Source organism: Gadus macrocephalus, chromosome 22 (assembly GCF_031168955.1).
Source record: "Gadus macrocephalus chromosome 22, ASM3116895v1".
Lineage (NCBI taxonomy): Eukaryota > Metazoa > Chordata > Actinopteri > Gadiformes > Gadidae > Gadus > Gadus macrocephalus.
Genome location: NC_082403.1, coordinates 16768588 through 16793430, shown reverse-complemented (window position 1 = coordinate 16793430; position 24843 = coordinate 16768588). Strand labels below are relative to the sequence as shown.

The following is a 24843-nucleotide window of genomic DNA, read 5'->3' as shown; positions in this document are numbered from 1 at the left end:
TGCCCTGTTGTATTTGCCTCAAGATATATTCCAATATATTTTATTTCCAATCAGGTTTGCGGGTTGATGGCAACTAATACCAAAGAAGTATGTATTCCCTAGCCTTCCAGGAACACCTTGTTTAACAGTCTTCAATGGGAATCCTGAAGCATTTCAAGATAGCTTGTGTCAATCCTGCAAGACTTCGGACATCTTCGACAAAGGAACTGAGGGCTCTTCCGGGATTTGAACCCGGGACCTCTCGCACCCGAAGCGAGAATCATACCCCTAGACCAACGAGCCGTGAAAACAATAAAGTTCATGTCAATTTTAATATTGGTCAAATGATAAGCAGCGCAAGCGTTTAGGAACAATTGTACAGTTCAAACTTATTGCCAACAACTTAAAACATTAATTGTTCATTCGGACTGCATTCAAGCCTTGTTTTGTAATGCAAAAATAGTTACAGATGTCCTGTGATATAGTGTTGCCGAGATGTCCAAAGTGCTGGTCTTAGCCTCCAGTTCAAGGAGGCTTTGATTCAAATCCTTGCAAGGGCAATCAACTCTTTGCATTGAAGCATCATTTTAAAAGGCCATCAATTATGTGCTATATTCCTGGAAGTTTGGCTGAGTGTGCTAAGGCACTGGATTTTGGCTCCAGTCCCTTAGGGGGCATCGGTTCAATTCCTACCACTGCCAGTCAATAATCTGTGTTCAAGGAGCATAATGAACAGTGATCAGTAGGATGCCTGTGAAGTGTTTGAGTAGTTTAACATTGTAGAGTGTTATTATATTGTACACTCTACAAAATCAGTCACTGAGACGATGTCGTCGCGGGATGCTCAGAGTACCGTTTCTTTAGGAAGAATATAACTTCTTCAAGGCTCCAGCGAGAATCGAATTTGGATCACTGGGTTCCAACCCCTGATGTTGATCGTTAAACCACACAACCTGCTGTAAAATCAATTAATGAATACAACATTTTCCAAAGTGGGAAAGTACATAATACTTATTGCATTTCAGCAATGACCTTTCCTGTTGTATTTCCCTAATGATATATTCCAATACATTTTAATTCCATTGAAAGCAGGTCTGTGGGTTGATGGTGACTAAGACTTAAGACACAAATATTGACTAGCCTGCCAAGGATATTGCCTGGTTTAAGGGACTTCAATGGGAAACCTGAAGCAATTCAAGAACGGTCAGGTCAATCCTTCAATATTGTGGACAACTTTGAGCACAACTTTGTGGGCTCTTCCGGGAAATGAACCCGTGACCTCTCGCACCCAAAGCGAGAATCATACCCCTAGACCAACGAGCCACAATTAATAGATTGATATTTCGATTTCTGAAGTTGGTCAAATGATTTGCATGGGCACAAGCGTTTAAGAACAATTGTATAATTCCAACTTATTGCCACCAACTTAAAGTATTCATTCTCCATTCAGACTGCATTAAAGTCATACTTTGAAATGCAAAAATAGTTGCAGATGTCCTGTGATAAAGTGTTGTCGAGTAGGCCAAGGTGCTGGATATCGGCTCCAGTTCAAGGAGGCGTTGCTTCAAATCCTTGCAAGTGCAGTCAACCCCTTTGAACTGAAGCATCATTTTTAAATTTCATTAATATAGCACATCATTTGTGGTAGCGTGGCCGAGGGGTCCAAGGTGCTGGATTTAGGCTCCAGTCTCTTAGGAGGCGTGTGTTCAAATCTCACCACTGCCAGTCAGCGACCTGTGTCCAAGGACTATTTTGAAACTCTTTTCTCCAAAGGAAATACTGTGGAATGACAATGTCTCGCTTAAATAATTAGAATCCCATCAGAAAACGACAACATTCTTTGAAGAATTGCACAAGGTCTTGTTTGTTTATTTTTCATTCTCATTTACCCAGTTGGCACTGACTTACGCAAATGAGAATCAATGCTCGATCATAAGAAGTAGTCAAAGTTGAATGGGTGACTTACCTTAATGAGCTTCTAAGGCGTATGAATGTACGTTGTGTTTAATAAGACTCATGATAAGCGTTTGAATAGTGTAACATTGCAGTTTTTAAATATCTGGTAGCCTCCAGGATAACTGTCGGAGAGAAGAGGACTAATGAAAATGCTATTGATTTGTGATGTATTTTAGAACTACAAGGCTCCACCGAGATTTGAACTCGGATCACTGGATTCAAAGTCCAGAGTGCTAACAATTACACCATGGAACCTACATTTATACAAACTGATTTATCTAAAGTGTCAAAAATATATACTCCTTATTCCATTTCAGCATCGACCTGCCCTGTTGTATTTGCCTCAAGATATATTCCAATATATTTTATTTCCAATGAAAGCAGGTTTGCGGGTTGATGGCAACTAATACCAAAGAAGTATGTATTACCTAGCCTTCCAGGAACACCTTGTTTAACAGTCTTCAATGGGAATCCTGAAGCATTTCAAGATAGCTTGTGTCAATCCTGCAAGACTTCGGACATCTTCGACAACGGAACTGAGGGCTCTTCCGGGATTTGAACCCGGGACCTCTCGCACCCGAAGCGAGAATCATTCCCCTAGACCAACGAGCCGTGAAAACAATAAAGTTCATGTCAATTTTAATATTGGTCAAATGATAAGCAGCGCAAGCGTTTAGGAACAATTGTACAGTTCAAACTTATTGCCAACAACTTAAAACATTAATTGTTCATTCGGACTGCATTCAAGCCTTGTTTTGTAATGCAAAAATAGTTACAGATGTCCTGTGATATAGTGTTGCCGAGATGTCCAAAGTGCTGGTCTTAGCCTCCAGTTCAAGGAGGCTTTGATTCAAATCCTTGCAAGGGCAATCAACTCTTTGCATTGAAGCGTCATTTTAAAAGGCCATCAATTATGTGCTATATTCCTGGAAGTTTGGCTGAGCGTGCTAAGGCACTGGATTTTGGCTCCAGTCCCTTAGGGGGCATCGGTTCAATTCCTACCACTGCCAGTCAATAATCTGTGTTCAAGGAGCATAATGAACAGTGATCAGTAGGATGCCTGTGAAGTGTTTGAGTAGTTTAACATTGTAGAGTGTTATTATATTGTACACTCTACAAAATCAGTCACTGAGACGATGTCGTCGCGGGATGCTCAGAGTACCGTTTCTTTAGGAAGAATATAACTTCTTCAAGGCTCCAGCGAGAATCGAATTTGGATCACTGGGTTCCAACCCCTGATGTTGATCGTTAAACCACACAACCTGCTGTAAAATCAATTAATGAATACAACATTGTCCAAAGTGGGAAAGTACATAATACTTATTGCATTTCAGCAATGACCTTTCCTGTTGTATTTCCCTAATGATATATTCCAATACATTTTATTTCCATTGAAAGCAGGTCTGTGGGTTGATGGTGACTAAGACTTAAGACACAAATATTGACTAGCCTGCCAAGGATATTGCCTGGTTTAAGGGACTTCAATGGGAAACCTGAAGCAATTCAAGAACGGTCAGGTCAATCCTTCAATATTGTGGACAACTTTGAGCACAACTTTGTGGGCTCGTCCGGGAATTGAACCCGTGACCTCTCACACCCAAAGCGAGAATCATACCCCTATACCAACAAGCCACAATTTACTTGATTGATATTTCGATTTCTGAAGTTGGTCAAATGATTTGCATGGGCACAAGCGTTTAAGAACAATTGTATAGTTCCAACTTATTGCCACCAACTTAAAGTATTCATTCTCCATTCAGACTGCATTAATGTCTTACTTTGAAACGCAAAAATAGTTGCAGATGTCCTGTGATAAAGTGTTGTCGAGTAGGCCAAGGTGCTGGATATCGGCTCCAGTTCAAGGAGGCGTTGCTTCAAATCCTTGCAAGTGCAGTCAACCCCTTTGAACTGAAGCATCATTTTAAAATTTCATTAATAAAGGGCATTATTTGTGGTAGCGTGGCCGAGGGGTCCAAGGTGCTGGATTTAGGCTCCAGTCTCTTAGGAGGCGTGGGTTCAAATTTCACCACTGCCAGTCAGCGACCTGTGTCCAAGGACTATTTTGAAACTCTTTTCTCCAAAGGAAATACTGTGGACTGACAATGTCTCGCTTAAATAATTAGAATCCCATCAGAAAACGACAACATTCTTTGAAGAATTGCACAAGGTCTTGTTTGTTTATTTTTCATTCTCATTTACCCAGTTGGGACTGACTTACGCAAATGAGAATCAATGCTCGATCATAAGAAGTAGTCAAAGTTGAATGGGTGACTTACCTTAATGAGCTTCTAAGGCGTATGAATGTACGTTGTGTTTAATAAGACTCATGATAAGCGTTTGAATAGTGTAACATTGCAGTTTTTAAATATCTGGTAGCCTCTAGGATAACTGTCGGAGAGAAGAGGACTAATGAAAATGCTATTGATTTGGGATGTATTTTAGAACTACAAGGCTCCACCGAGATTTGAACTCGGATCACTGGATTCAAAGTCCAGAGTGCTAACAATTACACCATGGAACCTACATTTATACAAACTGATTTATCTAAAGTGTCAAAAATATATACTCCTTATTGCATTTCAGCATCGACCTGCCCTGTTGTATTTGCCTCAAGATATATTCCAATATATTTTATTTCCAATGAAAGCAGGTTTGCGGGTTGATGGCAACTAATACCAAAGAAGTATGTATTCCCTAGCCTTCCAGGAACACCTTGTTTAACAGTCTTCAATGGGAATCCTGAAGCATTTCAAGATAGCTTGTGTCAATCCTGCAAGACTTCCAACATCTTCGACAATGGAACTGAGGGCTCTTCCTGGATTTGAACCCGGGACCTCTCGCACCCGAAGCGAGAATCATAGCCCTAGACCAACGAGCCGTGAAAACAATAAAGTTCATGTCAATTTTAATATTGGTCAAATGATAAGCAGCGCAAGCGTTTAGGAACAATTGTACAGTTCAAAAATATTGCCAACAACTTAAAACATTAATTGTTCATTCGGACTGCATTCAAGCCTTGTTTTGTAATGCAAAAATAGTTACAGATGTCCTGTGATATAGTGTTGCCGAGATGTCCAAAGTGCTTGTCTTAGCCTCCAGTTCAAGGAGGCTTTGATTCAAATCCTTGCAAGGGCAATCAACTCTTTGCATTGAAGCGTCATTTTAAAAGGCCATCAATTATGTGCTATATTCCTGGAAATTTGGCTGAGCGTGCTAAGGCACTGGGTATTGGCTCCGGTCCCTTAGGGGGCATCGGTTCAATTCCTACCACTGCCAGTCAATAATCTGTGTTCAAGGAGCATAATGAACAGTGATCAGTAGGATGCCTGTGAAGTGTTTGAGTAGTTTAACATTGTAGAGTGTTATTATATTGTACACTCTACAAAATCAGTCACTGAGACGATGTCGTCGCGGGATGCTCAGAGTACCGTTTCTTTAGGAAGAATATAACTTCTTCAAGGCTCCAGCGAGATTCGAATTTGGATCACTGGGTTCCAACCCCTGATGTTGATCGTTAAACCACACAACCTGCTGTAAAATCAATTAATGAATACAACATTGTCCAAAGTGGGAAAGTACATAATACTTATTGCATTTCAGCAATGACCTTTCCTGTTGTATTTCCCTGATGATATATTCCAATACATTTTATTTCCATTGAAAGCAGGTCTGTGGGTTGATGGTGACTAAGACTTAAGACAAAAATATTGACTAGCCTGCCGAGGATATTGCCTGGTTTAAGAGTCTTCAATGGGAGACCTGACGCAATTCAAGAACGGTCGGGTCAATCCTTCAATACTGTGGACAACTTTGAGCACAACTTTGTCGGCTCGTCCGGGAATTGAACCCGGGACCTCACACACCCAAAGCGAGAATCATACCCCTAGACCAACGAGCCACAAATAACTTGATTGATATTTCGATTTCTGAAGTTGGTCAAATGATTTGCATGGGCACAAGCGTTTAAGAACAATTGTATAATTCCAACTTATTGCCACCAACTTAAAGTATTCATTCTCCATTCAGACTGCATTAAAGTCTTACTTTGAAATGCAAAAATAGTTGCAGATGTCCTGTGATAAAGTGTTGTCGAGTTGGCCAAGGTGCTGGATATCGGCTCCAGTTCAAGGAGGCGTTGCTTCAAATCCTTGCAAGTGCAGTCAACCCCTTTGAACTGAAGCATCATTTTTAAATTTCATTAATAAAGCACATCATTTGTGGTAGCGTGGCCGAGGGGTCTAAGGTGCTGGATTTAGGCTCCAGTCTCTTAAGAGGCGTGGGTTCAAATCTCACCACTGCCAGTCAGGGACCTGTGTCCAAGGACTATTTTGAAACTCTTTTCTCCAAAGGAAATACTGTTGACTGACAATGTCTCGCTTAAATAATTAGAATCCCATCAGAAAATGACAACATTCTTTGAAGAATTGCACAAGGTCTTGTTTGTTTATTTTTCATTCTCAATTACCCAGTTGGGACTGACTTACGCAAATGAGAATCAATGCTCGATCATAAGTAGTCAAAGTTGAATGGGTGACTTACCTTAATGAGCTTCTAAGGCGTATGAATGTACGTTGTGTTTAATAAGACTCCTGATAAGCGTTTGAATAGTGTAACATTGCAGTTTTTAAATATCTGGTAGCCTCTAGGATAACTGTCGGAGAGAAGAGGACTAATGAAAATGCTGTTGATTTGGGATGTATTTTAGAACTACAAGGCTCCACCGAGATTTGAACTCGGATCACTGGATTCAAAGTCCAGAGTGCTAACCATTACACCATGGAACCTACATTTAAACAAACTGATTTATCTAAAGTGTCAAAAATATATACTCCTTATTGCATTTCAGCATCGACCTGCCCTGTTGTATTTGCCTCAAGATATATTCCAATATATTTTATTTCCAATGAAAGCAGGTTTGCGGGTTGATGGCAACTAATACCAAAGAAGTATGTATTCCCTAGCCTTCCAGGAACACCTTGTTTAACAGTCTTCAATGGGAAACCTGAAGCATTTCAAGATAGCTTGTGTCAATCCTGCAAGACTACCGACAACTACGACAACGGAACTGAGGGCTCGTCCAGGATTTGAACCCGGGACCTCTCGCACCCGAAGCGAGAATCATACCCCTAGACCAACGAGCCGTGAAAACAATAAAGTTCATGTCAATTTTAATATTGGTCAAATGATAAGCAGCGCAAGCGTTTAGGAACAATTGTACAGTTCAAAAATATTGCCAACAACTTAAAACATTAATTGTTCATTCGGACTGCATTCAAGCCTTGTTTTGTAATGCAAAAATAGTTACAGATGTCCTGTGATATAGTGTTGCCGAGATGTCCAAAGTGCTTGTCTTAGCCTCCAGTTCAAGGAGGCTTTGATTCAAATCCTTGCAAGGGCAATCAACTCTTTGCATTGAAGCGTCATTTTAAAAGGCCATCAATTATGTGCTATATTCCTGGAAATTTGGCTGAGCGTGCTAAGGCACTGGATATTGGCTCTAGTCCCTTAGGGGGCATCGGTTCAATTCCTACCACTGCCAGTCAATAATCTGTGTTCAAGGAGCATAATGAACAGTGATCAGTAGGATGCCTGTGAAGTGTTTGAGTAGTTTAACATTGTAGAGTGTTATTATATTGTACACTCTACAAAATCAGTCACTGAGACGATGTCGTCGCGGGATGCTCAGAGTACCGTTTCTTTAGGAAGAATATAACTTCTTCAAGGCTCCAGCGAGATTCGAATTTGGATCACTGGGTTCCAACCCCTGATGTTGATCGTTAAACCACACAACCTGCTGTAAAATCAATTAATGAATACAACATTGTCCAAAGTGGGAAAGTACATAATACTTATTGCATTTCAGCAATGACCTTTCCTGTTGTATTTCCCTAATGATATATACCAATACATTTTATTTCCATTGAAAGCAGGTCTGTGGGTTGATGGTGACTAAGACTTAAGACAAAAATATTGACTAGCCTGCCGAGGATATTGCCTGGTTTAAGAGACTTCAATGGGAGACCTGAAGCAATTCAAGAACGGTCGGGTCAATCCTTCAATACTGTGGACAACTTTGAGCACAACTTTGTGGGCTCGTCCGGGAATTGAACCCGGGACCTCACACACCCAAAGCGAGAATCATACCCCTAGACCAACGAGCCACAATTAACTTGATTGATATTTCGATTTCTGAAGTTGGTCAAATGATTTGCATGGGCACAAGCGTTTAAGAACAATTGTATAATTCCAACTTATTGCCACCAACTTAAAGTATTCATTCTCCATTCAGACTGCATTAAAGTCTTACTTTGAAATGCAAAAATAGTTGCAGATGTCCTGTGATAAAGTGTTGTCGAGTTGGCCAAGGTGCTGGATATCGGCTCCAGTTCAAGGAGGCGTTGCTTCAAATCCTTGCAAGTGCAGTCAACCCCTTTGAACTGAAGCATCATTTTTAAATTTCATTAATAAAGCACATCATTTGTGGTAGCGTGGCCGAGGGGTCTAAGGTGCTGGATTTAGGCTCCAGTCTCTTAAGAGGCGTGGGTTCAAATCTCACCACTGCCAGTCAGCGACCTGTGTCCAAGGTCTATTTTGAAACTCTTTTCTCCAAAGGAAATACTGTTGACTGACAATGTCTCGCTTAAATAATTAGAATCCCATCAGAAAATGACAACATTCTTTGAAGAATTGCACAAGGTCTTGTTTGTTTATTTTTCATTCTCAATTACCCAATTGGGACTGACTTACGCAAATGAGAATCAATGCTCGATCATAAGTAGTCAAAGTTGAATGGGTGACTTACCTTAATGAGCTTCTAAGGCGTATGAATGTACGTTGTGTTTAATAAGACTCCTGATAAGCGTTTGAATAGTGTAACATTGCAGTTTTTAAATATCTGGTAGCCTCTAGGATAACTGTCGGAGAGAAGAGGACTAATGAAAATGCTGTTGATTTGGGATGTATTTTAGAACTACAAGGCTCCACCGAGATTTGAACTCGGATCACTGGATTCAAAGTCCAGAGTGCTAACCATTACACCATGGAACCTTCATTTAAACAAACTGATTTATCTAAAGTGTCAAAAATATATACTCCTTATTGCATTTCAGCATCGACCTGCCCTGTTGTATTTGCCTCAAGATATATTCCAATATATTTTATTTCCAATGAAAGCAGGTTTGCGGGTTGATGGCAACTAATACCAAAGAAGTAAGTAATCCCTAGCCTTCCAGGAACACCTTGTTTAACAGTCTTCAATGGGAATCCTGAAGCATTTCAAGATAGCTTGTGTCAATCTTGCAAGACTTCCGACATCTTCGACAACGGAACAGAGGGCTCGTCCGGGATTTGAACCCGGGACCTCTCGCACCCGAAGCGAGAATCATACCCCTAGACCAACGAGCCGTGAAAACAATAAAGTTCATGTCAATTTTAATATTGGTCAAATGATAAGCAGCGCAAGCGTTTAGGAACAATTGTACAGTTCAAACTCATTGCCAACAACTTAAAACATTAATTGTTCATTCGGACTGCATTCAAGCCTTGTTTTGTAATGCAAAAATAGTTACAGATGTCCTGTGATATAGTGTTGCCGAGATGTCCAAAGTGCTGGTCTTAGCCTCCAGTTCAAGGAGGCTTTGATTCAAATCCTTGCAAGGGCAATCAACTCTTTGCATTGAAGCGTCATTTTAAAAGGCCATCAATTATGTGCTATATTCCTGGAAGTTTGGCTGAGCGTGCTAAGGCACTGGATTTTGGCTCCAGTCCCTTAGGGGGCATCGGTTCAATTCCTACCACTGCCAGTCAATAATCTGTGTTCAAGGAGCATAATGAACAGTGATCAGTAGGATGCCTGTGAAGTGTTTGAGTAGTTTAACATTGTAGAGTGTTATTATATTGTACACTCTACAAAATCAGTCACTGAGACGATGTCGTCGCGGGATGCTCAGAGTACCGTTTCTTTAGGAAGAATATAACTTCTTCAAGGCTCCAGCGAGATTCGAATTTGGATCACTGGGTTCCAACCCCTGATGTTGATCGTTAAACCACACAACCTGCTGTAAAATCAATTAATGAATACAACATTGTCCAAAGTGGGAAAGTACATAATACTTATTGCATTTCAGCAATGACCTTTCCTGTTGTATTTCCCTAATGATATATACCAATACATTTTATTTCCATTGAAAGCAGGTCTGTGGGTTGATGGTGACTAAGACTTAAGACAAAAATATTGACTAGCCTGCCGAGGATATTGCCTGGTTTAAGAGACTTCAATGGGAGACCTGAAGCAATTCAAGAACGGTCGGGTCAATCCTTCAATACTGTGGACAACTTTGAGCACAACTTTGTGGGCTCGTCCGGGAATTGAACCCGGGACCTCACACACCCAAAGCGAGAATCATACCCCTAGACCAACGAGCCACAATTAACTTGATTGATATTTCGATTTCTGAAGTTGGTCAAATGATTTGCATGGGCACAAGCGTTTAAGAACAATTGTATAATTCCAACTTATTGCCACCAACTTAAAGTATTCATTCTCCATTCAGACTGCATTAAAGTCTTACTTTGAAATGCAAAAATAGTTGCAGATGTCCTGTGATAAAGTGTTGTCGAGTTGGCCAAGGTGCTGGATATCGGCTCCAGTTCAAGGAGGCGTTGCTTCAAATCCTTGCAAGTGCAGTCAACCCCTTTGAACTGAAGCATCATTTTTAAATTTCATTAATAAAGCACATCATTTGTGGTAGCGTGGCCGAGGGGTCTAAGGTGCTGGATTTAGGCTCCAGTCTCTTAAGAGGCGTGGGTTCAAATCTCACCACTGCCAGTCAGCGACCTGTGTCCAAGGACTATTTTGAAACTCTTTTCTCCAAAGGAAATACTGTTGACTGACAATGTCTCGCTTAAATAATTAGAATCCCATCAGAAAATGACAACATTCTTTGAAGAATTGCACAAGGTCTTGTTTGTTTATTTTTCATTCTCAATTACCCAATTGGGACTGACTTACGCAAATGAGAATCAATGCTCGATCATAAGTAGTCAAAGTTGAATGGGTGACTTACCTTAATGAGCTTCTAAGGCGTATGAATGTACGTTGTGTTTAATAAGACTCCTGATAAGCGTTTGAATAGTGTAACATTGCAGTTTTTAAATATCTGGTAGCCTCTAGGATAACTGTCGGAGAGAAGAGGACTAATGAAAATGCTGTTGATTTGGGATGTATTTTAGAACTACAAGGCTCCACCGAGATTTGAACTCGGATCACTGGATTCAAAGTCCAGAGTGCTAACCATTACACCATGGAACCTTCATTTAAACAAACTGATTTATCTAAAGTGTCAAAAATATATACTCCTTATTGCATTTCAGCATTGACCTGCCCTGTTGTATTTGCCTCAAGATATATTCCAATATATTTTATTTCCAATGAAAGCAGGTTTGCGGGTTGATGGCAACTAATACCAAAGAAGTAAGTAATCCCTAGCCTTCCAGGAACACCTTGTTTAACAGTCTTCAATGGGAATCCTGAAGCATTTCAAGATAGCTTGTGTCAATCTTGCAAGACTTCCGACATCTTCGACAACGGAACAGAGGGCTCGTCCGGGATTTGAACCCGGGACCTCTCGCACCCGAAGCGAGAATCATACCCCTAGACCAACGAGCCGTGAAAACAATAAAGTTCATGTCAATTTTAATATTGGTCAAATGATAAGCAGCGCAAGCGTTTAGGAACAATTGTACAGTTCAAACTCATTGCCAACAACTTAAAACATTAATTGTTCATTCGGACTGCATTCAAGCCTTGTTTTGTAATGCAAAAATAGTTACAGATGTCCTGTGATATAGTGTTGCCGAGATGTCCAAAGTGCTGGTCTTAGCCTCCAGTTCAAGGAGGCTTTGATTCAAATCCTTGCAAGGGCAATCAACTCTTTGCATTGAAGCGTCATTTTAAAAGGCCATCAATTATGTGCTATATTCCTGGAAGTTTGGCTGAGCGTGCCAAGGCACTGGATTTTGGCTCCAGTCCCTTAGGGGGCATCGGTTCAATTCCTACCACTGCCAGTCAATAATCTGTGTTCAAGGAGCATAATGAACAGTGATCAGTAGGATGCCTGTGAAGTGTTTGAGTAGTTTAACATTGCAGAGTGTTATTATATTGTACACTCTACAAAATCAGTCACTGAGACGATGTCGTCGCGGGATGCTCAGAGTACCGTTTCTTTGGGAAGAATATAACTTCTTCAAGGCTCCAGCGAGATTCGAATTTGGATCACTGGGTTCCAACCCCTGATGTTGATCGTTAAACCACACAACCTGCTGTAAAATCAATTAATGAATACAACATTGTCCAAAGTGGGAAAGTACATAATACTTATTGCATTTCAGCAATGACCTTTCCTGTTGTATTTCCCTAATGATATATTCCAATACATTTTATTTCCATTGAAAGCAGGTCTGTGGGTTGATGGTGACTAAGACTTAAGACAAAAATATTGACTAGCCTGCCGAGGATATTGCCTGGTTTAAGAGACTTCAATGGGAGACCTGCAGCAATTCAAGAACGGTCGGGTCAATCCTTCAATACTGTGGACAACTTTGAGCACAACTTTGTCGGCTCGTCCGGGAATTGAACCCGGGACCTCACACACCCAAAGCGAGAATCATACCCCTAGACCAACGAGCCACAAATAACTTGATTGATATTTGGATTTCTGAAGTTGGTCAAATGATTTGCATGGGCACAAGCGTTTAAGAACAATTGTATAATTCCAACTTATTGCCACCAACTTAAAGTATTCATTCTCCATTCAGACTGCATTAAAGTCTTACTTTGAAATGCAAAAATAGTTGCAGATGTCCTGTGATAAAGTGTTGTCGAGTTGGCCAAGGTGCTGGATATCGGCTCCAGTTCAAGGAGGCGTTGCTTCAAATCCTTGCAAGTGCAGTCAACCCCTTTGAACTGAAGCATCATTTTTAAATTTCATTAATAAAGCACATCATTTGTGGTAGCGTGGCCGAGGGGTCTAAGGTGCTGGATTTAGGCTCCAGTCTCTTAAGAGGTGTGGGTTCAAATCTCACCACTGCCAGTCAGGGACCTGTGTCCAAGGACTATTTTGAAACTCTTTTCTCCAAAGGAAATACTGTTGACTGACAATGTCTCGCTTAAATAATTAGAATCCCATCAGAAAATGACAACATTCTTTGAAGAATTGCACAAGGTCTTGTTTGTTTATTTTTCATTCTCAATTACCCAGTTGGGACTGACTTACGCAAATGAGAATCAATGCTCGATCATAAGTAGTCAAAGTTGAATGGGTGACTTACCTTAATGAGCTTCTAAGGCGTATGAATGTACGTTGTGTTTAATAAGACTCCTGATAAGCGTTTGAATAGTGTAACATTGCAGTTTTTAAATATCTGGTAGCCTCTAGGATAACTGTCGGAGAGAAGAGGACTAATGAAAATGCTGTTGATTTGGGATGTATTTTAGAACTACAAGGCTCCACCGAGATTTGAACTCGGATCACTAGATTCAAAGTCCAGAGTGCTAACCATTACACCATGGAACCTACATTTAAACAAACTGATTTATCTAAAGTGTCAAAAATATATACTCCTTATTGCATTTCAGCATCGACCTGCCCTGTTGTATTTGCCTCAAGATATATTCCAATATATTTTATTTCCAATGAAAGCAGGTTTGCGGGTTGATGGCAACTAATACCAAAGAAGTATGTATTCCCTAGCCTTCCAGGAACACCTTGTTTAACAGTCTTCAATGGGAAACCTGAAGCATTTCAAGATAGCTTGTGTCAATCCTGCAAGACTACCGACAACTACGACAACGGAACTGAGGGCTCGTCCAGGATTTGAACCCGGGACCTCTCGCACCCGAAGCGAGAATCATACCCCTAGACCAACGAGCCGTGAAAACAATAAAGTTCATGTCAATTTTAATATTGGTCAAATGATAAGCAGCGCAAGCGTTTAGGAACAATTGTACAGTTCAAAAATATTGCCAACAACTTAAAACATTAATTGTTCATTCGGACTGCATTCAAGCCTTGTTTTGTAATGCAAAAATAGTTACAGATGTCCAGTGATATAGTGTTGCCGAGATGTCCAAAGTGCTGGTCTTAGCCTCCAGTTCAAGGAGGCTTTGATTCAAATCCTTGCAAGGGCAATCAACTCTTTGCATTGAAGCGTCATTTTAAAAGGCCATCAATTATGTGCTATATTCCTGGAAGTTTGGCTGAGCGTGCCAAGGCACTGGATTTTGGCTCCAGTCCCTTAGGGGGCATCGGTTCAATTCCTACCACTGCCAGTCAATAATCTGTGTTCAAGGAGCATAATGAACAGTGATCAGTAGGATGCCTGTGAAGTGTTTGAGTAGTTTAACATTGCAGAGTGTTATTATATTGTACACTCTACAAAATCAGTCACTGAGACGATGTCGTCGCGGGATGCTCAGAGTACCGTTTCTTTGGGAAGAATATAACTTCTTCAAGGCTCCAGCGAGATTCGAATTTGGATCACTGGGTTCCAACCCCTGATGTTGATCGTTAAACCACACAACCTGCTGTAAAATCAATTAATGAATACAACATTGTCCAAAGTGGGAAAGTACATAATACTTATTGCATTTCAGCAATGACCTTTCCTGTTGTATTTCCCTAATGATATATTCCAATACATTTTATTTCCATTGAAAGCAGGTCTGTGGGTTGATGGTGACTAAGACTTAAGACAAAAATATTGACTAGCCTGCCGAGGATATTGCCTGGTTTAAGAGACTTCAATGGGAGACCTGAAGCAATTCAAGAACGGTCGGGTCAATCCTTCAATACTGTGGACAACTTTGAGCACAACTTTGTCGGCTCGTCCGGGAATTGAACCCGGGACCTCACACTCAAAGCGAGAATCATACCCCTAGACCAACGAGCCACAAATAACTTGATTGATATTTCGATTTCTGAAGTTGGTCAAATGATTTGCATGGGCACAAGCGTTTAAGAACAATTGTATAATTCCAACTTATTGCCACCAACTTAAAGTATTCATTCTCCATTCAGACTGCATTAAAGTCTTACTTTGAAATGCAAAAATAGTTGCAGATGTCCTGTGATAAAGTGTTGTCGAGTTGGCCAAGGTGCTGGATATCGGCTCCAGTTCAAGGAGGCGTTGCTTCAAATCCTTGCAAGTGCAGTCAACCCCTTTGAACTGAAGCATCATTTTTAAATTTCATTAATAAAGCACATCATTTGTGGTAGCGTGGCCGAGGGGTCTAAGGTGCTGGATTTAGGCTCCAGTCACTTAAGAGGCGTGGGTTCAAATCTCACCACTGCCAGTCAGGGACCTGTGTCCAAGGACTATTTTGAAACTCTTTTCTCCAAAGGAAATACTGTTGACTGACAATGTCTCGCTTAAATAATTAGAATCCCATCAGAAAATGACAACATTCTTTGAAGAATTGCACAAGGTCTTGTTTGTTTATTTTTCATTCTCAATTACCCAGTTGGGACTGACTTACGCAAATGAGAATCAATGCTCGATCATAAGTAGTCAAAGTTGAATGGGTGACTTACCTTAATGAGCTTCTAAGGCGTATGAATGTACGTTGTGTTTAATAAGACTCCTGATAAGCGTTTGAATAGTGTAACATTGCAGTTTTTAAATATCTGGTAGCCTCTAGGATAACTGTCGGAGAGAAGAGGACTAATGAAAATGCTGTTGATTTGGGATGTATTTTAGAACTACAAGGCTCCACCGAGATTTGAACTCGGATCACTGGATTCAAAGTCCAGAGTGCTAACCATTACACCATGGAACCTTCATTTAAACAAACTGATTTATCTAAAGTGTCAAAAATATATACTCCTTATTGCATTTCAGCATCGACCTGCCCTGTTGTATTTGCCTCAAGATATATTCCAATATATTTTATTTCCAATGAAAGCAGGTTTGCGGGTTGATGGCAACTAATACCAAAGAAGTATGTATTCCCTAGCCTTCCAGGAACACCTTGTTTAACAGTCTTCAATGGGAAACCTGAAGCATTTCAAGATAGCTTGTGTCAATCCTGCAAGACTACCGACAACTACGACAACGGAACTGAGGGCTCGTCCAGGATTTGAACCCGGGACCTCTCGCACCCGAAGCGAGAATCATACCCCTAGACCAACGAGCCGTGAAAACAATAAAGTTCATGTCAATTTTAATATTGGTCAAATGATAAGCAGCGCAAGCGTTTAGGAACAATTGTACAGTTCAAACTCATTGCCAACAACTTAAAACATTAATTGTTCATTCGGACTGCATTCAAGCCTTGTTTTGTAATGCAAAAATAGTTACAGATGTCCTGTGATATAGTGTTGCCGAGATGTCCAAAGTGCTGGTCTTAGCCTCCAGTTCAAGGAGGCTTTGATTCAAATCCTTGCAAGGGCAATCAACTCTTTGCATTGAAGCGTCATTTTAAAAGGCCATCAATTATGTGCTATATTCCTGGAAGTTTGGCTGAGCGTGCTAAGGCACTGGATTTTGGCTCCAGTCCCTTAGGGGGCATCGGTTCAATTCCTACCACTGCCAGTCAATAATCTGTGTTCAAGGAGCATAATGAACAGTGATCAGTAGGATGCCTGTGAAGTGTTTGAGTAGTTTAACATTGCAGAGTGTTATTATATTGTACACTCTACAAAATCAGTCACTGAGACGATGTCGTCGCGGGATGCTCAGAGTACCGTTTCTTTGGGAAGAATATAACTTCTTCAAGGCTCCAGCGAGATTCGAATTTGGATCACTGGGTTCCAACCCCTGATGTTGATCGTTAAACCACACAACCTGCTGTAAAATCAATTAATGAATACAACATTGTCCAAAGTGGGAAAGTACATAATACTTATTGCATTTCAGCAATGACCTTTCCTGTTGTATTTCCCTAATGATATATTCCAATACATTTTATTTCCATTGAAAGCAGGTCTGTGGGTTGATGGTGACTAAGACTTAAGACAAAAATATTGACTAGCCTGCCGAGGATATTGCCTGGTTTAAGAGACTTCAATGGGAGACCTGAAGCAATTCAAGAACGGTCGGGTCAATCCTTCAATACTGTGGACAACTTTGAGCACAACTTTGTCGGCTCGTCCGGGAATTGAACCCGGGACCTCACACACCCAAAGCGAGAATCATACCCCTAGACCAACGAGCCACAAATAACTTGATTGATATTTCGATTTCTGAAGTTGGTCAAATGATTTGCATGGGCACAAGCGTTTAAGAACAATTGTATAATTCCAACTTATTGCCACCAACTTAAAGTATTCATTCTCCATTCAGACTGCATTAAAGTCTTACTTTGAAATGCAAAAATAGTTGCAGATGTCCTGTGATAAAGTGTTGTCGAGTTGGCCAAGGTGCTGGATATCGGCTCCAGTTCAAGGAGGCGTTGCTTCAAATCCTTGCAAGTGCAGTCAACCCCTTTGAACTGAAGCATCATTTTTAAATTTCATTAATAAAGCACATCATTTGTGGTAGCGTGGCCGAGGGGTCTAAGGTGCTGGATTTAGGCTCCAGTCTCTTAAGAGGCGTGGGTTCAAATCTCACCACTGCCAGTCAGGGACCTGTGTCCAAGGACTATTTTGAAACTCTTTTCTCCAAAGGAAATACTGTTGACTGACAATGTCTCGCTTAAATAATTAGAATCCCATCAGAAAATGACAACATTCTTTGAAGAATTGCACAAGGTCTTGTTTGTTTATTTTTCATTCTCAATTACCCAGTTGGGACTGACTTACGCAAATGAGAATCAATGCTCGATCATAAGTAGTCAAAGTTGAATGGGTGACTTACCTTAATGAGCTTCTAAGGCGTATGAATGTACGTTGTGTTTAATAAGACTCCTGATAAGCGTTTGAATAGTGTAACATTGCAGTTTTTAAATATCTGGTAGCCTCTAGGATAACTGTCGGAGAGAAGAGGACTAATGAAAATGCTGTTGATTTGGGATGTATTTTAGAACTACAAGGCTCCACCGAGATTTGAACTCGGATCACTAGATTCAAAGTCCAGAGTGCTAACCATTACACCATGGAACCTACATTTAAACAAACTGATTTATCTAAAGTGTCAAAAATATATACTCCTTATTGCATTTCAGCATCGACCTGCCCTGTTGTATTTGCCTCAAGATATATTCCAATATATTTTATTTCCAATGAAAGCAGGTTTGCGGGTTGATGGCAACTAATACCAAAGAAGTATGTATTCCCTAGCCTTCCAGGAACACCTTGTTTAACAGTCTTCAATGGGAAACCTGAAGCATTTCAAGATAGCTTGTGTCAATCCTGCAAGACTGCCGACAACTACGACAACGGAACTGAGGGCTCGTCCAGGATTTGAACCCGGGACCTCTCGCACCCGAAGCGAGAATCATACCCCTAGACCAACGAGCCGTGAAAACAATAAAGTTCATGTCAATTTTAATATTGGTCAAATGATAAGCAGCGCAAGCGTTTAGGAACAATTGTACAGTTCAAAAATATTGCCAACAACTTAAAACATTAATTGTTCATTCGGACTGCATTCAAGCCTTGTTTTGTAATGCAAAAATAGTTACAGATGTCCTGTGATATAGTGTTGCCGAGATGTCCAAAGTGCTTGTCTTAGCCTCCAGTTCAAGGAGGCTTTGATTCAAATCCTTGCAAGGGCAATCAACTCTTTGCATTGAAGCGTCATTTTAAAAGGCCATCAATTATGTGCTATATTCCTGGAAATTTGGCTGAGCGTGCTAAGGCACTGGATATTGGCTCTAGTCCCTTAGGGGGCATCGGTTCAATTCCTACCACTGCCAGTCAATAATCTGTGTTCAAGGAGCATAATGAACAGTGATCAGTAGGATGCCTGTGAAGTGTTTGAGTAGTTTAACATTGTAGAGTGTTATTATATTGTACACTCTACAAAATCAGTCACTGAGACGATGTCGTCGCGGGATGCTCAGAGTACCGTTTCTTTAGGAAGAATATAACTTCTTCAAGGCTCCAGCGAGATTCGAATTTGGATCACTGGGTTCCAACCCCTGATGTTGATCGTTAAACCACACAACCTGCTGTAAAATCAATTAATGAATACAACATTGTCCAAAGTGGGAAAGTACATAATACTTATTGCATTTCAGCAATGACCTTTCCTGTTGTATTTCCCTAATGATATATACCAATACATTTTATTTCCATTGAAAGCAGGTCTGTGGGTTGATGGTGACTAAGACTTAAGACAAAAATATTGACTAGCCTGCCGAGGATATTGCCTGGTTTAAGAGACTTCAATGGGAGACCTGAAGCAATTCAAGAACGGTCGGGTCAATCCTTCAATACTGTGGACAACTTTGAGCACAACTTTGTGGGCTCGTCCGGGAATTGAACCCGGGACCTCACACACCCAAAGCGAGAATCATACCCCTAGACCAACGAGCCACAATTGACTTGATTGATATTTCGATTTCTGAAGTTGGTCAAATGATTTGCATGGGCACAAGCGTTTAAGAACAATTGTATAATTCCAACTTATTGCCACCAACTTAAAGTATTCATTCTCCATTCAGACTGCATTAAAGTCTTACTTTGAAATGCAAAAATAGTTGCAGATGTCCTGTGATAAAGTGTTGTCGAGTTGGCCAAGGTGCTGGATATCGGCTCCAGTTCAAGGAGGCGTTGCTTCAAATCCTTGCAAGTGCAGTCAACCCCTTTGAACTGAAGCATCATTTTTAAATTTCATTAATAAAGCACATCATTTGTGGTAGCGTGGCCGAGGGGTCTAAGGTGCTGGATTTAGGCTCCAGTCTCTTAGGAGGCGTGGGTTCAAATGTCACCACTGCCAGTCAGCGACCTGTGTCCAAGACTCTATTGAAACTCTTTTCTCCAAAGGAAATACTGTGGACTGACAATGTCTCGCTTAAATAATTAGAATCCCATCAGAAAACGACAACATTCTTTGAAGAATTGCACAAGGTCTTGTTTGTTTATTTTTCATTCTCATTTACCCAGGTGGGACTGACTTACGCAAATGAGAATCAATGCTCGATCATAAGAAGTAGTCAAAGTTGAATGGGTGACTTACCTTAATGAGCTTCTAAGGCGTATGAATGTACGTTGTGTTTAATAAGACTCCTGATAAGCGTTTGAATAGTGTAACATTGCTGTTTTTAAATATCTGGTAGCCTCTAGGATAACTGTCGGAGAGAAGAGGACTAATGAAAATTCTGTTGATTTGGGATGTATTTTAGAACTACAAGGCTCCACCGAGATTTGAACTCCGATCACTGGATTCAAAGTCCAGAGTGCTAACCATTACACCATGGAACCTACATTTATACAATCTGATTTATCTAAAGTGTCAAAAATATATACTCCTTATTGCATTTCAGCATCGACGTGCCCTGTTGTATTTGCCTCAAGATATATTCCAATATATTTTATTTCCAATGAAAGCAGGTTTGCGGGTTGATGGCAACTAATACCAAAGAAGTATGTATTCCCTAGCCTTCCAGGAACACCTTGTTTAACAGTCTTCAATGGGAAACCTGAAGCATTTCAAGATAGCTTGTGTCAATCCTGCAAGACTACCGACAACTACGACAACGGAACTGAGGGCTCGTCCGGGATTTGAACCCGGGACCTCTCGCACCCGAAGCGAGAATCATACCCCTAGACCAACGAGCCGTGAAAACAATAAAGTTCATGTCAATTTTAATATTGGTCAAATGATAAGCAGCGCAAGCGTTTAGGAACAATTGTACAGTTCAAAAATATTGCCAACAACTTAAAACATTAATTGTTCATTCGGACTGCATTCAAGCCTTGTTTTGTAATGCAAAAATAGTTACAGATGTCCTGTGATATAGTGTTGCCGAGATGTCCAAAGTGCTGGTCTTAGCCTCCAGTTCAAGGAGGCTTTGATTCAAATCCTTGCAAGGGCAATCAACTCTTTGCATTGAAGCGTCATTTTAAAAGGCCATCAATTATGTGCTATATTCCTGGAAGTTTGGCTGAGCGTGCTAAGGCACTGGATTTTGGCTCCAGTCCCTTAGGGGGCATCGGTTCAATTCCTACCACTGCCAGTCAATAATCTGTGTTCAAGGAGCATAATGAACAGTGATCAGTAGGATGCCTGTGAAGTGTTTGAGTAGTTTAACATTGCAGAGTGTTATTATATTGTACACTCTACAAAATCAGTCACTGAGACGATGTCGTCGCGGGATGCTCAGAGTACCGTTTCTTTGGGAAGAATATAACTTCTTCAAGGCTCCAGCGAGATTCGAATTTGGATCACTGGGTTCCAACCCCTGATGTTGATCGTTAAACCACACAACCTGCTGTAAAATCAATTAATGAATACAACATTGTCCAAAGTGGGAAAGTACATAATACTTATTGCATTTCAGCAATGACCTTTCCTGTTGTATTTCCCTAATGATATATTCCAATACATTTTATTTCGATTGAAAGCTGGTCTGTGGGTTGATGGTGACTAAGACTTAAGACAAAAATATTGACTAGCCTGCCAAGATTATTGCCTGGTTTAAGGGACTTCAATGGGTAACCTGAAGCAATTCAAGAACGGTCGGGTCAATCCTTCAATACTGTGGACAATTTTGAGCACAACTTAGTGGGCTCGTCTGGGAAATGAACCCGGGACCTCACGCACCCAAAGCGAGAATCATACCCCTAGACCAACGAGCCACAATTAATAGATTGATATTTCAATTTCTGAAGTTGGTCAAATGATTTGCATGGGCACAAGCGTTTAAGAACAATTGTATAATTCCAACTTATTGCCACCAACTTAAAGTATTCATTCTCCATTCAGACTGCATTAAAGTCTTACTTTGAAATGCAAAAATAGTTGCAGATGTCCTGTGATAAAGTGTTGTCGAGTTGGCCAAGGTGCTGGATATCGGCTCCAGTTCAAGGAGGCGTTGCTTCAAATCCTTGCAAGTGCAGTCAACCCCTTTGAACTGAAGCATCATTTTTAAATTTCATTAATAAAGCACGTCATTTGTGGTAGCGTGGCCGAGGGGTCTAAGGTGCTGGATTTAGGCTCCAGTCTCTTAGGAGGCGTGGGTTAAAATGTCACCACTGCCAGTCAGCGACCTGTGTCCAAGACTCTTTTGAAACTCTTTTCTCCAAAGGAAATACTGTGGACTGACAATGTCTCGCTTAAATAATTAGAATCCCATCAGAAAACGACAACATTCTTTGAAGAATTGCACAAGGTCTTGTTTGTTTATTTTTCATTCTCATTTACCCAGGTGGGACTGACTTACGCAAATGAGAATCAATGCTCGATCATAAGAAGTAGTCAAAGTTGAATGGGTGACTTACCTTAATGAGCTTCTAAGGCGTATGAATGTACGTTGTGTTTAATTGCATTTCAGCATCGACGTGCCCTGTTGTATTTGCCTCAAGATATATTCCAATATATTTTATTTCCAATGAAAGCAGGTTTGCGGGTTGATGGCAACTAATACCAAAGAAGTATGTATTCCCTAGCCTTCCAGGAACACCTTGTTTAACAGTCTTCAATGGGAAACCTGAAGCATTTCAAGATAGCTTGTGTCAATCCTGCAAGACTACCGACAACTACGACAACTGAACTGAGGGCTCGTCCGGGATTTGAACCCGGGACCTCTCGCACCCGAAGCGAGAATCATACCCCTAGACCAACGAGCCGTGAAAACAATAAAGTTCATGTCAATTTTAATATTGGTCAAATGATAAGCAGCGCAAGCGTTTAGGAACAATTGTACAGTTCAAAAATATTGCCAACAACTTAAAACATTAATTGTTCATTCGGACTGCATTCAAGCCTTGTTTTGTAATGCAAAAATAGTTACAGATGTCCTGTGATATAGTGTTGCCGAGATGTCCAAAGTGCTGGTCTTAGCCTCCAGTTCAAGGAGGCTTTGATTCAAATCCTTGCAAGGGCAATCAACTCTTTGCATTGAAGCGTCATTTTAAAAGGCCATCAATTATGAGCTATATTCCTGGAAGTTTGGCTGAGCGTGCTAAGGCACTGGATTTTGGCTCCAGTCCCTTAGGGGGCATCGGTTCAATTCCTACCACTGCCAGTCAATAATCTGTGTTCAAGGAGCATAATGAACAGTGATCAGTAGGATGCCTGTGAAGTGTTTGAGTAGTTTAACATTGCAGAGTGTTATTATATTGTACACTCTACAAAATCAGTCACTGAGACGATGTCGTCGCGGGATGCTCAGAGTACCGTTTCTTTGGGAAGAATATAACTTCTTCAAGGCTCCAGCGAGATTCGAATTTGGATCACTGGGTTCCAACCCCTGATGTTGATCGTTAAACCACACAACCTGCTGTAAAATCAATTAATGAATACAACATTGTCCAAAGTGGGAAAGTACATAATACTTATTGCATTTCAGCAATGACCTTTCCTGTTGTATTTCCCTAATGATATATTCCAATACATTTTATTTCGATTGAAAGCTGGTCTGTGGGTTGATGGTGACTAAGACTTAAGACAAAAATATTGACTAGCCTGCCAAGAATATTGCCTGGTTTAAGGGACTTCAATGGGTAACCTGAAGCAATTCAAGAACGGTCGGGTCAATCCTTCAATACTGTGGACAATTTTGAGCACAACTTAGTGGGCTCGTCTGGGAAATGAACCCGGGACCTCACGCACCCAAAGCGAGAATCATACCCCTAGACCAACGAGCCACAATTAATAGATTGATATTTCGATTTCTGAAGTTGGTCAAATGATTTGCATGGGCACAAGCGTTTAAGAACAATTGTATAATTCCAACTTATTGCCACCAACTTAAAGTATTCATTCTGCAGTCAGACTGCATTAAAGTCTTACTTTGAAATGCAAAAATAGTTGCAGATGTCCTGTGATAAAGTGTTGTCGAGTTGGCCAAGGTGCTGGATATCGGCTCCAGTTCAAGGAGGCGTTGCTTCAAATCCTTGCAAGTGCAGTCAACCCCTTTGAACTGAAGCATCATTTTTAAATTTCATTAATAAAGCACGTCATTTGTGGTAGCGTGGCCGAGGGGTCTAAGGTGCTGGATTTAGGCTCCAGTCTCTTAGGAGGCGTGGGTTAAAATGTCACCACTGCCAGTCAGCGACCTGTGTCCAAGACTCTTTTGAAACTCTTTTCTCCAAAGGAAATACTGTGGACTGACAATGTCTCGCTTAAATAATTAGAATCCCATCAGAAAACGACAACATTCTTTGAAGAATTGCACAAGGTCTTGTTTGTTTATTTTTCATTCTCATTTACCCAGGTGGGACTGACTTACGCAAATGAGAATCAATGCTCGATCATAAGAAGTAGTCAAAGTTGAATGGGTGACTTACCTTAATGAGCTTCTAAGGCGTATGAATGTACGTTGTGTTTAATAAGACTCCTGATAAGCGTTTGAATAGTGTAACATTGCAGTTTTTAAATATCTGGTAGCCTCTAGGATAACTGTCGGAGAGAAGAGGACTAATGAATATGCTGTTGATTTGGGATGTATATTAGAACTACAAGGCTCCACCGAGATTTGAACTCCGATCACTGGATTCAAAGTCCAGAGTGCTAACCATTACACCATGGAACCTACATTTATACAATCTGATTTATCTAAAGTGTCAAAAATATATACTCCTTATTGCATTTCAGCATCGACGTGCCCTGTTGTATTTGCCTCAAGATATATTCCAATATATTTTATTTCCAATGAAAGCAGGTTTGCGGGTTGATGGCAACTAATACCAAAGAAGTATGTATTCCCTAGCCTTCCAGGAACACCTTGTTTAACAGTCTTCAATGGGAAACCTGAAGCATTTCAAGATAGCTTGTGTCAATCCTGCAAGACTACCGACAACTACG

General features: G+C 40.7%; 30 non-coding genes across 30 annotated transcripts; 4 read left to right on the top strand and 26 right to left on the bottom strand.

Annotated features, from left to right (window-relative positions):
- Positions 1-210: 210 nt before the first annotated feature.
- Positions 211-282, bottom strand: trnap-cgg (transfer RNA proline (anticodon CGG)). The gene has a single exon. It is a non-coding gene; the product is annotated as a tRNA-Pro (tRNA).
- A 1836-nt stretch (positions 283-2118) lies between these two features.
- trnaq-uug (transfer RNA glutamine (anticodon UUG)) lies at positions 2119-2190 on the bottom strand. The gene has a single exon. It is a non-coding gene; the product is annotated as a tRNA-Gln (tRNA).
- Positions 2191-2475: 285 nt separating this feature from the next.
- trnap-cgg (transfer RNA proline (anticodon CGG)) lies at positions 2476-2547 on the bottom strand. The gene has a single exon. It is a non-coding gene; the product is annotated as a tRNA-Pro (tRNA).
- A 1837-nt stretch (positions 2548-4384) lies between these two features.
- trnaq-uug (transfer RNA glutamine (anticodon UUG)) lies at positions 4385-4456 on the bottom strand. The gene has a single exon. It is a non-coding gene; the product is annotated as a tRNA-Gln (tRNA).
- A 1305-nt stretch (positions 4457-5761) lies between these two features.
- On the bottom strand, positions 5762-5833 carry trnap-ugg (transfer RNA proline (anticodon UGG)). The gene has a single exon. It is a non-coding gene; the product is annotated as a tRNA-Pro (tRNA).
- Positions 5834-6154: 321 nt separating this feature from the next.
- On the top strand, positions 6155-6236 carry trnal-uag (transfer RNA leucine (anticodon UAG)). Its single transcript has one exon. It is a non-coding gene; the product is annotated as a tRNA-Leu (tRNA).
- Positions 6237-6647: 411 nt separating this feature from the next.
- trnaq-uug (transfer RNA glutamine (anticodon UUG)) lies at positions 6648-6719 on the bottom strand. The gene has a single exon. It is a non-coding gene; the product is annotated as a tRNA-Gln (tRNA).
- Positions 6720-7004: 285 nt separating this feature from the next.
- Positions 7005-7076, bottom strand: trnap-cgg (transfer RNA proline (anticodon CGG)). The gene has a single exon. It is a non-coding gene; the product is annotated as a tRNA-Pro (tRNA).
- Positions 7077-8024: 948 nt separating this feature from the next.
- trnap-ugg (transfer RNA proline (anticodon UGG)) lies at positions 8025-8096 on the bottom strand. Its single transcript has one exon. It is a non-coding gene; the product is annotated as a tRNA-Pro (tRNA).
- A 321-nt stretch (positions 8097-8417) lies between these two features.
- trnal-uag (transfer RNA leucine (anticodon UAG)) lies at positions 8418-8499 on the top strand. The gene has a single exon. It is a non-coding gene; the product is annotated as a tRNA-Leu (tRNA).
- Positions 8500-8910: 411 nt separating this feature from the next.
- On the bottom strand, positions 8911-8982 carry trnaq-uug (transfer RNA glutamine (anticodon UUG)). Its single transcript has one exon. It is a non-coding gene; the product is annotated as a tRNA-Gln (tRNA).
- A 285-nt stretch (positions 8983-9267) lies between these two features.
- On the bottom strand, positions 9268-9339 carry trnap-cgg (transfer RNA proline (anticodon CGG)). Its single transcript has one exon. It is a non-coding gene; the product is annotated as a tRNA-Pro (tRNA).
- A 948-nt stretch (positions 9340-10287) lies between these two features.
- trnap-ugg (transfer RNA proline (anticodon UGG)) lies at positions 10288-10359 on the bottom strand. Its single transcript has one exon. It is a non-coding gene; the product is annotated as a tRNA-Pro (tRNA).
- Positions 10360-10680: 321 nt separating this feature from the next.
- On the top strand, positions 10681-10762 carry trnal-uag (transfer RNA leucine (anticodon UAG)). The gene has a single exon. It is a non-coding gene; the product is annotated as a tRNA-Leu (tRNA).
- Positions 10763-11173: 411 nt separating this feature from the next.
- Positions 11174-11245, bottom strand: trnaq-uug (transfer RNA glutamine (anticodon UUG)). Its single transcript has one exon. It is a non-coding gene; the product is annotated as a tRNA-Gln (tRNA).
- A 285-nt stretch (positions 11246-11530) lies between these two features.
- On the bottom strand, positions 11531-11602 carry trnap-cgg (transfer RNA proline (anticodon CGG)). The gene has a single exon. It is a non-coding gene; the product is annotated as a tRNA-Pro (tRNA).
- Positions 11603-12550: 948 nt separating this feature from the next.
- On the bottom strand, positions 12551-12622 carry trnap-ugg (transfer RNA proline (anticodon UGG)). Its single transcript has one exon. It is a non-coding gene; the product is annotated as a tRNA-Pro (tRNA).
- An 814-nt stretch (positions 12623-13436) lies between these two features.
- trnaq-uug (transfer RNA glutamine (anticodon UUG)) lies at positions 13437-13508 on the bottom strand. Its single transcript has one exon. It is a non-coding gene; the product is annotated as a tRNA-Gln (tRNA).
- A 285-nt stretch (positions 13509-13793) lies between these two features.
- Positions 13794-13865, bottom strand: trnap-cgg (transfer RNA proline (anticodon CGG)). Its single transcript has one exon. It is a non-coding gene; the product is annotated as a tRNA-Pro (tRNA).
- Positions 13866-15697: 1832 nt separating this feature from the next.
- Positions 15698-15769, bottom strand: trnaq-uug (transfer RNA glutamine (anticodon UUG)). Its single transcript has one exon. It is a non-coding gene; the product is annotated as a tRNA-Gln (tRNA).
- A 285-nt stretch (positions 15770-16054) lies between these two features.
- trnap-cgg (transfer RNA proline (anticodon CGG)) lies at positions 16055-16126 on the bottom strand. The gene has a single exon. It is a non-coding gene; the product is annotated as a tRNA-Pro (tRNA).
- A 948-nt stretch (positions 16127-17074) lies between these two features.
- On the bottom strand, positions 17075-17146 carry trnap-ugg (transfer RNA proline (anticodon UGG)). The gene has a single exon. It is a non-coding gene; the product is annotated as a tRNA-Pro (tRNA).
- A 321-nt stretch (positions 17147-17467) lies between these two features.
- trnal-uag (transfer RNA leucine (anticodon UAG)) lies at positions 17468-17549 on the top strand. Its single transcript has one exon. It is a non-coding gene; the product is annotated as a tRNA-Leu (tRNA).
- Positions 17550-17960: 411 nt separating this feature from the next.
- Positions 17961-18032, bottom strand: trnaq-uug (transfer RNA glutamine (anticodon UUG)). The gene has a single exon. It is a non-coding gene; the product is annotated as a tRNA-Gln (tRNA).
- A 285-nt stretch (positions 18033-18317) lies between these two features.
- Positions 18318-18389, bottom strand: trnap-cgg (transfer RNA proline (anticodon CGG)). Its single transcript has one exon. It is a non-coding gene; the product is annotated as a tRNA-Pro (tRNA).
- Positions 18390-19337: 948 nt separating this feature from the next.
- On the bottom strand, positions 19338-19409 carry trnap-ugg (transfer RNA proline (anticodon UGG)). Its single transcript has one exon. It is a non-coding gene; the product is annotated as a tRNA-Pro (tRNA).
- Positions 19410-20225: 816 nt separating this feature from the next.
- On the bottom strand, positions 20226-20297 carry trnaq-uug (transfer RNA glutamine (anticodon UUG)). The gene has a single exon. It is a non-coding gene; the product is annotated as a tRNA-Gln (tRNA).
- A 285-nt stretch (positions 20298-20582) lies between these two features.
- Positions 20583-20654, bottom strand: trnap-cgg (transfer RNA proline (anticodon CGG)). The gene has a single exon. It is a non-coding gene; the product is annotated as a tRNA-Pro (tRNA).
- A 1938-nt stretch (positions 20655-22592) lies between these two features.
- Positions 22593-22664, bottom strand: trnap-cgg (transfer RNA proline (anticodon CGG)). The gene has a single exon. It is a non-coding gene; the product is annotated as a tRNA-Pro (tRNA).
- Positions 22665-24499: 1835 nt separating this feature from the next.
- trnaq-uug (transfer RNA glutamine (anticodon UUG)) lies at positions 24500-24571 on the bottom strand. Its single transcript has one exon. It is a non-coding gene; the product is annotated as a tRNA-Gln (tRNA).
- Between the last annotated feature and the right edge of the window lie 272 nt (positions 24572-24843).